Raw genomic sequence first — 14,141 nt, forward strand, 5'->3', positions numbered from 1 at the left:
GCTCCTCCATCCTCGTACGCTACGCATCCCAGGCTGACCCTGGGTGCGGCGGTGCCATGTCCAAACACCCCTGGAATGTTGGTATTTTCTAGCACAGAGGAGTAGGAATCATCTTCCTAGAAAGAATTTCCCTGCTTCCCGGGCCTTCCTGCCATGTGGGAAGGTTAGTCGGCTACAACTCTCCATCATATCATTTGTTCCTTCTCCATTGACAGAATCAGCATGCCAGCTTTTGTAGCTAACAGCTCAAAACTAGAAGTTTGGTAGTATGGAAGCCTTCCAGTGAGAGTTTGAGTGGAAGGCCATGCCATGGACTTTTGAGGTTCAGATGCTCCTAAATTTCTCTCTGGATAAATAGCTTTTATAGAAACTGAGTGGAAAGAATTTTTTTTTTCTAGTTAGCCCAAAGGGTTGGGATCGAGGATGAAAAGAAAGGAAACTAGTGACCCTATGGGTCTCGTTTTTCTAAGTCATTTATAATCTAAGTAGGGCTGTTCCTGGGGGTTCAATTTTGTTTCTGTACTTTAAATACTTGAAAGTTCTTTTCCCCACAAAGATCTCTGAGTTCTGTGATGAATATTTAGTGTCTAAAGCAAAAATTCTCATTTGAGGCTGGGGTATATGGAAGAATATATATTCTTAAAAAGCAGCATGAAAAGTAGTGCATGTACTCAAATTTTATCTACTGAAATGCATGTGATAGGTAGATGTACGAACAGGTAGAAGAAAAGGCCTAAATGGTTCATTTTGTTAATAGAAAAGCTACAGTACATGGCTTCGTTAGTGCTCCTTTGGCCCCAGACCTGTCACTGGCAAAGACTTTGTTAGGAGCCACGATATAAAGTTGAAATCTCCAGCTCTCAACAACATTCTCTAGGACTTTGCCCCAGCCCAGCACCCCTAGTAGTACCTGCAGGGGACTGGGTGGGTACCCTTGGCTGGATTGGAGCTTAGATGAAGCTTCTGGAGTCATCCAGCCCCCTTTCTCTCTGCCTTGTTGAATGTGTTTCAAGGGTCCAGCATGATGGAGGCTCCATCTCAGGGTCATCATAGTTGGTCCCCACTTGCCTGGTTTGTCCCCATCATTGTTCTGGGGGACCTCTGATGTTTGGCTCATGCCACTGGTGGCCTCAAAAGATGTTCCAGATTCTGAGAAAGGGAGTGTAAGGGGTGCTCACCCGGTGCCCACAAGTGTTTGGGAATGCCCTGTGCTTATTTGGAAGGTTTGGATTCTCTGAGTTTTCTCTTGGAGTGTTGGTGACCCCTGTCAGCTCCCCCTATGACTCCTCCTCACCCCCCTGGGAGAGGTGTGGCAGGGGACCTCAGGGCCTCCTCAGCCCACCTTGGGCCTCTAAGGGCAGTCTTGGCCGACTCCAGCTGAAGCGGAAGTTCTCCCAGGCCCTTTTTCCCTCTGCAGAGAGCCATCTCAGTCCTCTCTATGTGCCCACATTTCCTGATCATCTGCTGTGTTTAAGGTATTTTAAGTGTGGTGGTTTAGTTGCTCAGTCGTATCTAACTTTTGCAACCCCGTAGACTGTAGCCCACCAGGCTCCTCTGTCCGTGGGATTTTCCAAGCAAGAATACCGGAGTGGGTTGCCATTCCTTTCTCCAGGGGATCTCTGGCTCAGGGATTGAACCGGGGTCGCCTGCATTGCAGGTGGATTCTTTGCCAACTGAGCTAAGTACATTCTCTTACTTAATCCATAAAACCACCCTATAGTATTGGGTATTGTTAGTCCCATTTTATACATGAGAAAATTGAGGCTGAGAGGATGAGTTACCTGCCCCAGGGTCACAAAACTATGAAGTACAAGAGCGAGGGTCACCTGAATCCAAAAACCTTCCTTCTCTTCCAAACCTCATGGCCTCCCACAAAGGAAGGTGTGTACCTCTGCAGTTCTTTGCTGGGCAAGAAAGCACTCCTTGTTGAACCCTGTCAGGGACTGTGGGGCCACAGTGATTCGACACTGTGCCCTGTGTGGGGCTCCCCTCTGTGGCTGTCAACACCTCCCCGTGGAGCTGGGTGTCACATTTGCTATTGTGCCAGAAGTTTCCTTGTAGAGCTGCAAATAGAAGAGTTGATTTTTCTTCCTCTTCCAAACTGGAAATATCACTCAGCTTCTTTTAAAATCAACTTCCTAAGTTGATTCTGATGGCAGGCGATGCAGCCAACCACAGAGCTGGGGACTTTTAAGAAGTTGTTGGCTGATTATTACAGGGTTGTGCTCTCGCTGATCCTAATAACATAGGAAAATGTCTCTCCTCAGGGAGCGGGGCGTTGACAGTGCATCTGACTTGGATGTTAGCTGTGCATGGCATTTGTGCCTTTAGACTCTCTTAGTTCTTGATCTTGTCCCATAGCCGCAGCTGTTGAATTGGACCTGTGGTCAAAGATGAGGTTTCTAATTGCATCACTTTTATCCTGGTGGGTATGGTGGAATGGGGGAAATTTAGCATTGGTAGGGGTACCCTGGGGAGAAAGTAACTCCAGCTGCAACTGAAGGGACTTCAGAGCCAATATATTCAATAGTTCCTTTTGAATCTCCAAGAGGTGGTGGTTGATATTCAATTGCTAAGGCATGTCCAACTCTTTGCAACCCCATGGACTGCAGCACACCAGGCATCCCTGTCCTTAGCTATCTCCCTGAGTTTGCTCAAACTCATGTCTGTTGAGTCGATGATGCCATCCAATCATTTTGTCCTCGGGTCAACCCCTTCTCCTTCTGCCCTCATTCTTTCCCAGCATCAGGGTCTTATCCAATGAGTCAGCTCTTGGCATTAGGGGCCATAGTGTTGGAGCTTCAGCACCAGTCCTTCCAATGAATATGCGGGGTAGATTTCCTTTGGGATCGATTGGTTGATCTTCTTGCTGTCCAAGGGACTCCCAAGAGTCTTCTCTAGCACCCCAAGAGGCTAAAGTGAAAGTGAAGTCGCTCAGTCGTGTCTGACTCATTGCGACCCCATGCACAGTAGCCTGCACCAGGCTCCTCCATCCATGGGATTTTCTAGGCAAGAGTACGGAAGTGGGTTGCCATTTCCTTCTCCAGGCTAAGTAATGTAAAAATAAAAGAACTGAATATGCCATTTCTCAGCCAGGACTGAAACCCCAGTTTTCTGACTTAGAGCCCCCTCCTGCCTTCCTCAGCATCTCAGAGCTTTCAGATGGGGAGAGGGAGGCCCACAGGAGTGACAAGACATGCCCGAGGTCCCAGGGCTAGTTGGTAGAAGAGTTGCACTGAGAACTGGGGCCTGCAGCTGACCGTATTCCCTGAGCTCTTAAGCTGAATTCACCTTAAAAAAATTATGTCTCAAATGTAGTCAGAAGACTAGCTGTTTAGAATTTCCCACTGTGACTGTAATGTGAACAATGGTCTATAATTTGTATTGTATCTGGCGAGGATGGGGAACATACATTCAGATGCTCACCACTGAGATTCCCTGAGGCCATCTCTCCTAGGCCCCGCCCCGTGGGTCCAGATCTAGGCCTTGACCAGCTTAGGCCTCCTGTTCCACCACCGTCTCTCTGTTTTCAGGCTTCCAAAGCCTGCGGGTCATGGGGCAGAGGCCACGACCCTGGAGAGTTTTTTTTTTTTTTTTTAAATCAACTCTCAGAGCCCCGCACTTCAGTTCCCTTTGGGGACAGTGAGACAGGTAATGAGATAATGCTTGTCTGCAGCCCCCAGGCGCCCGCCCAGCCTGCCACAGCCCCGGCAGAGTATCACGCAGGGCAGCACCCCAGGTTTGAGGGGACAACCCTGAACTGGCGTTTAGGACTTCTCCCAGGAGGTGTGCAAACCTTCAGTGCTGCTCTCAGAGGCGATGGGCTCAGTGGTGTCGTCAGAGTTTGGAGGTGAAGTCAGTAAGCACCGCGGACCTGAGTGACCACACCAGTTTCAGCAGCAGAAGGTGGTGGCCTACTGACTTTTTCTCTGCTACATCACGGTTCCTATTTGCTGGAGCCCTTGAGAGGGCCACCCGAGTGTCTGGCTCTCAGTCAGGCTCCTAGAGCACTGCACTACTGAATGCTCTTGAATCCGTCGCCCTCGTGTGTGCACGGCAATAGTTAGTAGAGGGATGACAAGACCATGTCACGGGTAGGGGCTCTGTGCTTGGCGTGGTAGCCAAGCTTGCCGGGGTGGTGTGAACAGGGCTCCCAGAGCAACCCTGGTGTCTGCGGTCTTTCCCCGTCTGGGTCTCTGCTGGCCCCTGCAGCCATCACAAGGGCTATTTTGCTGTTGGCGGAGCCCTGAGGTTTCTCCCCATAAACCCGATGACTGCTTGGTAGTTCTTGTCCGCGGCTGGGAAACAAAACCCAAGCTGGCGACCTACCCTGTTCCTTTGCTGCCCTTTTCTCTGTCCGGCGTCCAGCCGTGTTTAGTATTCTGGCCCTGTGCCTTGCCCAAGGGAGGCAGAAGTTTCTAGTGATTACGGCTTTCTGTTTGTTGCCTGGTGCTTTTACTGTGTTTTATTTTTTAACCAAAATTGCATCTGTTTGGTTGTCAGTGTTGAGTATGTATTTATTGTGTTTTACAAACATGAGTATATATATGTATGTATATGTATAAAAAACTTATCTATGAAAAGTCAAGGCATGTAAACTAGATATTTTAAAGAGCTATTTATCAAGGGGAAAAGATGTGTGTTATAAAGTAAACAGAGTCTATATTTTATATATAATGTAGATAGCAAAACATAGCTTATAAATTATAGAAGGTTTGGGTTTTCTTTTTTTATTATTAAAGCAAAAAGAAAAAAAAAAAGACAATGAATGCAACTGTTCTTAGTGTTTTACAAGCTCAACTGCTGTGGGTGGTGGCCTTCCCTCCTGGGCCCTCGAGATGAACAGTCTGTGCCCCTGGCCTGATGCCCGTGTTATGTCTGTGATGCTCTGGGGGCCACGGCTTACCATCACCCCGCCAGCTGGCATGTGCCACTTCAAATGTGGCTTCCTGCTGTCCTCCCCAATTGACGTTGGTGGGATAAAGGAATGGAAGTAGCAAATAAAGATTGAAGAGAAGATGTAACTCCAGCTGCTTTACTGTTTATTAGACGCGGGTCCTCTAGCTGATGACCTAGGTACCCGGTCAAATTGTGGGCTGTGAGGCAAGAATGGGGGTGGGAATGATGATGGTGCATCTGGGTTGTGGGTGTGTGTCTAGTCGGGGAGGGGGGATCTGTTCTGGTGTCAGCACCCATGAGACTGAGCAGTGGAATCCACTCTGCTTTTTTGATGGTAGATGTATTGGAAGTTAGAACTGGAGGCACTTTGGAACATCTGGCTCAAATCCTGATTCTAATTTTGAAAACGTGGACATGGAAGGGAAATAACCTGCCTAAGGCCACTCAGAGTGTGTGTGTGTGGTGTGTGTGAAAGCTCAAACCAGGCAAACACGATGACAACAGAGACCTTAGACTGGGGAGCAAATTTTAGGATTCTAGGATTCTCTGGTTTACCAAGATCTTAACCTAACACCTCCCACCAAGCTCTATAAGACACATTCAAACAGGCTCCGTTGACTCTTTACAAGAGCATCTTTGCTTTGTTCTTGGCAGCATTTAAGGGCCACCATCGTGGACTGAGGTCAGCCGAATCTGAGATTTGTGTGGATGAGGTCTCTTGTGGCTAGGCTGGCCTTCCCACCCTCTACTGTCTTAGAGAACACACAGGTAATTCTTCTGGTCGATGCTTTCCCTTCACGTAAAAACAGGAAATAGGAAGAAATTGACAGAAGCTGAGATCTCATTGTTCATTTCTTCATGAGCAGGTAGTGATGTTAATGCATTCAGAACACAGCCCATCCATTAAGATAAAAAGGTACAGCGAATGCCTCTGTTCACATGGATCCTGACAATACACGTGTAACATCTCATACCTTGGACAGTGCAGTAAGTCTGAGATCGGTTCTGAAGAAGGCAGTGAGAGGGACTTCTTTATCAAAGCTGCAAGTGCCATGTGCCCAGCTGTAAACTATTGTGCTGTGGGGTCCAGTTCTCTGAGCTTCTTCTAGCCACGTGGCCTAGGAACCAGCCCCTGGTGAAAGACTCCACGCTCCTGAGCATTTATGTACATTTTCAATCCAAGAGCACGTTGTTCCTTCACAGGTTTGGAATTTCTTTGTGATGCTGGTTTCTCTCAATTTAAGCTGATTTCTTGTTACAGAAACGGGATTATGCTGTGTCCTACTGAACCACAGGATGTGATCACAGTGCTTTCATAGTCTCTGGACTGCGGTTTAAAAAGAATAGTTGTAATTACATTGCAAGTCATTCAGGTTGTAGTTGATGGAACAAACAAAGAGAACTCTGTGTCCCCCTGTGCCTGTCAGCCTCCCCTCCCCCCGCTGCCCCACCACACACACACACACACACACACTCACACACACACACAACCATTTTCTGTTTTGATCTCCTGTTTCTTTAATCTTGTGTATTTTTAGTGCCTGTTGTGACAAGTTTGTGTGATACAACCTGAAAGGCAGGATGACTGCTACAATTGTTATGAGAATACGCATCTACAAAGTATGCAGAAGTGTGTATAGAGATGAAAAAATAACAATTCCACCTCACTCTAAGTTGTGTGCTCCCATTTTATCTTCCTGTGTGCATGCTAAGTCACTTCAGTTATGTCCAACTCTGTGCAACCCTATGGACTATAGCCCTCCAGGATCCTCTGTCCATGGGGATTCTCCAGGCAAGAATACTGGAGTGGGTTGCCATGCCCTCCTCCAGAGGATCCTTCTGACCCAGGGATTGAACCCATGTCTCTTACGTCTCCTGCATTGGCAGGCGTGTTCTTTACCAGTAGCACCACCTGGGAAGCCCTTTATCAACCCACACTTAACCTTAATCTTGCCTAAGTAGAAAAGATCCCTCTGCCTAGATAGATATTCCTAGCCAGTGCCTACATGCATTGGTCAGTAGCAGTGCCCCCTGCTGGAAGGTTGGCCAGGAGGTGCAGAGAATAGAAATGGAACCAGACACCACCTCATAGAGTTTGAGCCATGTTACAACCACTTAAGACAGCGTGACAGCTTACTTGAACCAAAACTTTGACAAAGAAGCTGATGCGAAACATTCAGAATTCTTTGCCTTGTTCATTCAAGGTCAGGGTTCCTTTCGAATCCTGTCTCTGAGTCTCCAGCTGCTGGTGAATTGCTGAGAGGTGACTTGCACTAGAACAGCCTTTGCAGGTTTGCTGTGGTCCAAGCACAGCCCTGCAGGAGGAACTCACATCTAAGCTGGTGGTTGGACTTTCTCCAGAAACACCCCAATGCAGGGAGCACCCTTCTCTCCTAAAGTTACACAGATTGTGATCACCTGGGGTCCAACCAGACTCTCCCTTTTAGCCACAAGGGAGGATGAAGGAGTAACTTTAGGAGCAACTTCTTGGGCAGTTACAGATTCATTCCTTTCTTGATTGATGGTGTGCACATGGATGGGGCTCAATCCCAGAATTACCGTCTGGGGTGTACACGTTCGGAAGTCCCATTGTCTCTGACCCATTCATCACTGGCCATCAGCGCCTTGGAAGAAGAACGCCCTGGGGAGGAGGAACCCTAAAAGGGCCGTGAGCAGCTGCAGTGGATGTGGAGATGATGTCTACAAGCCCACGAGGCCCCAGGGAGTCCCCAGTGTGGCAATTTGCCCCCCAAAGTCACTACCTCCCTTTTAGAGTGCACTGAGAGGTCTAAATCAGGCAGAAGCCAGACCAAAGCTGTTTGAAGCTTCCTGGGGAGTCACTCCAGACTCTTCAAAACCAGAGACCAGGCAGGCATAATAGCTGGCAAAACTACAGGCAGGGAAGCAAGGCCAGAGGCCCTGCCATCTTTCCAGACCTTATGAGGCAGCTTGTTGGGGATGCGGTGGCTAACAGGCGAGCCTAGAGCACCAGCCCCCTTATGGTGCTGAACTCAGGGATCTGCCTTGGCATTCAAGTTCTGCCGTGAAGCAGAAGGAAGCCAGCCTGGGACAAGCAGGTCTGCGTAGGCTGTGAGATGCTAACAAGCCTGGATCACTGAGGAAGCAAGTGGGTGGGGAGGTATGGGGAAAAAAGAGAAGGAACTGGGGTTATGGGATTGGCTGGGGAACAGGGGGAGTACAGGGCAGAAGCAAGAGTGGATATTGATGCCAAGGGTAAAAAGAGAGGAAGAGGGAAGAACTGGAGACAGATCAGAGGCATGCATTTGAGATATGGAAAGTTCTGGAGATAAGTAAAGGGTACACGAGATATCTGAAACGCAGTTGCTCTGTGGCTGACAGGCCTGATCTGTGCTCTGAGAACAGCTTGGATGAGGAGGAGGACAGCGGATGAGAAAGCATGAGGGCGGAATTCTTCCAGAACTTGGCAGCGTCCGGCTGACTCACTTCTGGAGCTGTGCACGGCGATCCAACCGTCAGCATTTGCTGGAACAATTTCCATACCAGCCTCTGTGTTAAGTGAGCACGAGACCCCAAGTGCACCCTGCACCCCTCCTCCACTCATGTTGCTGTTCCTGTTTGCCGTCCCCATGCCCCCCTGCCTCAAACCTGAAGTTTTCAAGGATTCACCAACTACCATTTCACCCTGTCCTTTGATACATTCAGGAATCTTCCAGATAGCTTTTTCTTTTTCTTTTTTTTTGAACACACAGAATCTTTCATCCCTCTTCAGCTTTCAGAGTCCCTGCCCACCAGACCATCACTACAGCCTGCTTTCTCCTCTCCCGCTGGAGCTTTTCTGATGACAGTCTCCCGAGGGAGCAGACTTGCTCCAGGAGGACTGATAGTTGTCAACTGCACCCAGCCCTGACCTATGCTGTCTTGAGCCCCACCTCAGTCCTCGGATCTCTCCCGGGTCTCGTCATGTGGACGGGGACATCCAGGCAAAGGCTGATTCCTTTCCCTCCTCCAGCTGTGTCTCAGCCCTTTCCAGCCTGCTCTCATTCCCCAGCTGGACTCTCTCCCTGTCCACTGAGCTCTCCCTTCATCCTTCAGTTGGGCCAGAGTCTTTGAACTTGGATAGAAAGGAAAAAAAAAAAACAAAATCAGCAAAATGCATCTTCATCTCCACTAACTCTAACTGAAACTTGGCATCTTCTTCAACTGTGGCATCAAATTCCAGTCGGAGAAGCAGTGCCTGTGACTTTACCCACACTGAGAATCACACTTATTTTCAGATCTCATCATTGGATTTTGCAGATATCTTGAAACACCATGTATCCTCGTCACTTCTCTAAAATTATGGAAATCATTAGACTATCACCAGATCTTTTTATTTATTAACAATACTTCAATAAAAAGCTCATACCTTGGCCTAGCACAAGTTTTAAAAATTGGGGGGATAACTATGATAACATAATTTGTTACTTTGTAGGCATAGGTACCTTATTTTATACATTCAAAAGCATTATTCCAGGGGTTAAACACATTATCCCAAAAAGGGATCCATCGGCTTCACCAGATTGCCAAAGATACGTGAGACACGGAAACGCTGAGAACCCCCGAGTGTGGCAGAAATAGCCTTGGCATGGCCCTTATTCTCAACTATAAAATCTTTCCATTGAATATTATTGAATATGATTTAAATAATACACAATTAATTGAAAAGAGATGCTCTGAAATCTGAAGACCCCTTCCGGGTGTCTAAACTCTTTTCTTTAGGAAGTTCTTGCTTCAAAGCCCTGTTTCCCAGACAAAGCAGAGCATCAGAACCAGAAGGGTTCCCTGCACAAAAAACCACCTGAACTGGTCTGGGGGCAGAAGAGATTTTTAAAAATGTGAATGACACAGGCATCTATTAAACAGCCCACTCTGTTCAAGGAGGTATTATACAATGAAAGTTCAAATCTGTTTCATCCCAGGCCCTCATTCCACTTTTTAGAGGTAACCCCCATTCACAGGGCTCCCCCAGCGGCTCAGTGGTAAAGAACCTGCCTGCCAGTGCAGGAGACATGGGTTTGATCCCTGGGTCGGGAAGATCCCCTGGAGAAGGAAATGGCAACCCACGCCAGTAATCTTGCCTGGAGAATCCCATGGACAGAGGAGCCTGGCGAGCTGCAGTCCACAGGTTTGCAGGAGAGTTAGTCATGACTTAGCAACTAAACAACAACCTATTCACAATTTATACCTTTCCCTGGAATTATCCCAATACATACACCAATATGTGTGCTGTACACACGGTGGCATCTTGTTCTTTTTTTCTTAATGTATTTTTGACCTCTTTCCACAGTAGCCTGTATCATTGACTTCATTCTTTTTCATGGCTTTGTCGAAAAACTCTACATGAAAAATTCTAACTAAAAAATTTTAAGGCTCTGAAGACAGATGGTGATGGTTACATAATCATGCGAATTTCTGAGAACCAATGACCCACCCACTTAAAGATGGTTAAGATGGTAAATTCTGTGTTTTGTCGAGGCTTCCCTGGTGGCTCAGTGGTAAAGTGTCCACCTGCCAATGCAAGGGACACGGGTTCGATCCCGGGGTCAGGAAGGTCGTGTGGAGGAGGAAATGGCTACCCGCTTCAGTATTCTTGCCTAAAAAAATCTCATGGAGAGAGGAGCCTGGGGTCCATGGGGTCACAAAGAGTCAGACATGCCTGAGTGATTGGGCATGGCACAAATATTTAACCACAATATATATAAAAAAGTTAAGCTCTGCAGGTAACGGAGCCGCAGCCCCCCAATTCCTATCCCACCGCCCCTCAGGTCAGCTAGCTCGACATCTTGGAAACGCCTCCTCTTTTTCGCCTCTTTGCTGCCATCCAGAGTCCCCTTGTCCCTATTTCTTTTCGGAGGCAAAAGCTCCCTTTTCCACAGGTGCCTGTTACCGGAGTGAAAGTGGATGAAAGTTTCTCTCCTAATCTTGTCAGAAGTCAGCAGACAGCTGGCATGGCCACGGACAGTCCAGGCTCTGGTGGGGACCGAATCCTTTTCAGCTCTGGAATGCCTTTCATCCTCTGTGTTGAAAGCTTTGCGGAAATGAGGCCAGGGCTTGTGAAACAATTCAAGCCTGGTTGCAAACCAGCCCCAGAGTCTATGCTAACGCTTCCTCGTATTTTTTTCCAGTGGCGTTTTGACATCCTTCACCCAGCTAAAGGGTTCGGAAAAAGCCTTTTCATGAGGAGCCTATGCAAATAAATTCAGTTCAGTACAGCCACTCAGTCGTGTCAGACTATTTGCGATCCCATGGACTGCAGCACTCCAGGCTTCTCTGTCCTTCACCAGCCCCCAGAGCTTGTTCAAACTCATGTCCATCGAGTCAGTGATGCCATCCAACCAACTCATCCTCTGTCGTCCCCTTCTCCTCCTGCCTTCAATCTTTCCCAGCAACAGGGTCTTTTCCAACAAGCCGGTTCTTCGCATCAGGTGGCCAAAGTATCGGAGTTTCGGCTTTAGCATCAGTCCTTCCAATGAATGTTCAGGACTGATAGCCTTTAGGATGGACTGGTTGGATCTCCTTGCAGTCCAAGGGACTCTCAAGAGTCTTCTCCAATACCACAGTTCAAAAGCATCAATTCTTCGGCGCTCAGCTTTCTTTATAGTCCAACTCTCACATCCATACAAAACTACTGCAAAAACCATAGCCTTGATTAGATGGACCTTTGTTGGCAAAGTAATGTCTCTGCTTTTTAATATGCTGTCTAGGTTGGTTACAGCTTTTCTTCCAAGGAGCAAGAGTCTTTTAATTTCATGGCTGCAGTCACCATCTGCAGTGATTTTGGAGCCCCCCCCCACCAAATAGTCTCTCATTGTTTCCCCATCTATTTGCTACGAAGGGATGGGACTGGATGCCATGATCTTAGTTTTACACGCCCTGAAATTCAGCACCATGTGGGGGATCTGTAGGGTTTACGGTACTCCCATTGATTCGTGGACGCTGGAGCAGTTCAGATGAGAGGGAACAAGAGCTGGCCCAGAGCACAGCCTCACGGACCTGTCACCCCAGGCAGGTTCTCCCAGAGGCTCCGTCCATCAGTGTGACATCAAGTCCGTGGGGAGTATTGCCTTGGCTACAGACAGACTCAGGGTACCAAGGTGCACAACTTATTTTAGTCACCTGGAGGAGTTACTGAGGCACCGAATTCTTGTCTCTTCCTGTGAAGGGATCACTTAAACTCCCGTTTTTATTGTAAAAGCCTCCATGCCTCCTTCCCACATTCAGGTGGCCTGGCTCAGGGAGTTTGACCCAGCCTCATCAATAGGTCCTGCTGTGAGGTGACTCCAGTGAAGAGGAGGGTTTTCCCACTGCTCTGTCCCTCCCTGGAGGGCTTGACTGAGTTGCTGCAGACACCAGCATTTCAACCTTTTGGAGAAGGAGGCTTTGGTTTGGTGAGGCTTGGCCCTGAACTTGTAACTTCATTGGAGATGCTTTGCAATTTTCGACTCCCTACGTTATTACTAACACCTGCTTCTCTGGAAGGTCTCATTGGGCATCACTCCACCTGACCACCCCACAACGCCCCCAGCACGGCCTGTCCACCTGTTCATGAACTCTGTGCCCCCTCTATCAGACTTTTACCAGCTCACACGTCCTTTCTATGAGCCACTGTGGCCTCTCCTGGTCTGGGCATAGATCATCTTCAAGACAGAGAATCCATGGAGCCTCAGAGGTCTGGCTGGAAGGCTGGCCCCATCCATGGTGTTTTCATTTCACTGCTGCCTTTCCTCTGAGATCAGATGGTTCTCAGACCTCATTCTGTGACTGAGGTCCCGGCCATTACCCTATAAGGTGAAGTAAAGGAGTCAGGGCAAGCCCCACAGAGGTCAAAAGTCATCCTCCTGGCAAGCTGGGGTTTTTGAGATAAAGCCCTTGCTCACAGTTGCTGGCTTGCCTGAGTGCCTGATAACAGACCATTTCGAGCCATTTTAGAACTATCTCCTGAAAATTAACTAGTTCTAGGATGAGTTTCAAGAGACTTGATTTTCAGCTAAGGAAAGAAATATAATCGGCATTCGATTCTGCTTTGTGTGTTCTGGGTTGTTAGTTGGCAGCATTTTTCTGCAGGACTCCTGAGAGATGATACCAACTACAATGGGAGCTCTATGATCATTTTTGCTGGGATTTTAAATCAGAACCACCCTGTCCCTGTCCTGTGCTCCCTGAGCCCACTCTAGGGGGTACAACAACTCGCTCAGGCTGGGGAGAGTTTGCAAAGTTACCTGTAGAACAGTGGCTCTCAAAGTGTATTCCCTGACTCAGCAGCATCACAGGGTGGGAGGGGAGCTTGTTAAAAACACAACTCCTCGGTCCCATCCCAAACCCTAGAAACACTGGGCCTGAGCCCAGCAAGCCCTCTAGGCCAGTGTGGGGCATGCTCACTGCATCGCTGCCCTTGGTGACTCTTTGTTTTCCATTATCCCCATTAAGAATCATGGTTCCAGACAATGGGTCTCAGCCCTGGCTGCATCTTAGAATCACCCCCTCCCATGCCCAACACATCTCCCCAAGGTTCTGATTTAACTCACCTGCCAGAGGACTCAATCACAGCTCTTTGAGTGATTCTAATGGCCAGCTGGGTCTTAAGAACCATTCCTGCTGTTCTCCTTGTAGATTTCAGCAGCCTTGTGGGTGACCACCTGTTTATTCCCCATGCCCTCCTCCCAGCACAGAAGGAATTCATTCCTCCTAATTCATCGTGATCACTCATCTGCCAAAGAGACAACAGGAGGTAAGACAGAGCATTGCCAGAAGGGGACACTTGGATTTCTAAGCCCTGCTCCACCTCACTTGCTGCTGGACTTCAGTAAAGTTAAATCCTTTCATCTTTCTAGGGCTCAGTTCCCTCATCTCTCAAATGAGATTCAAAATTCCTTCCTTTCTTCAAGTCAGAGAGCTAGTTGATAGTCTCTTAAAGCCTTTCCCAGCTCCCCCCACCCCCAAATTATCTTAGATTCTAAGAGCTTTTAAAAGGTTGGAACTGCTCTTCAGCATAGAATTGCTAATATTAATGTTTTGATTTTACTTCCTCCAGGATGAACCAACTCCAGACTGTGAGCTGTTCAATTTTGTATTTGTAGTATTTACAAATATGAGTCAAGCCTAAAAGGACCTGTTACTCAGACAAACAGATGCCAAAAAGGAAGCACTATGGTGATCTGCATTCTTTCTTTGCCCTGTAGTGCTCCAGTGGGCACTCAGAAGTCCATCTTGGAGGGCAGCCC

This window comes from Ovis canadensis, chromosome 20, assembly GCF_042477335.2.
Source record: "Ovis canadensis isolate MfBH-ARS-UI-01 breed Bighorn chromosome 20, ARS-UI_OviCan_v2, whole genome shotgun sequence".
Lineage (NCBI taxonomy): Eukaryota > Metazoa > Chordata > Mammalia > Artiodactyla > Bovidae > Ovis > Ovis canadensis.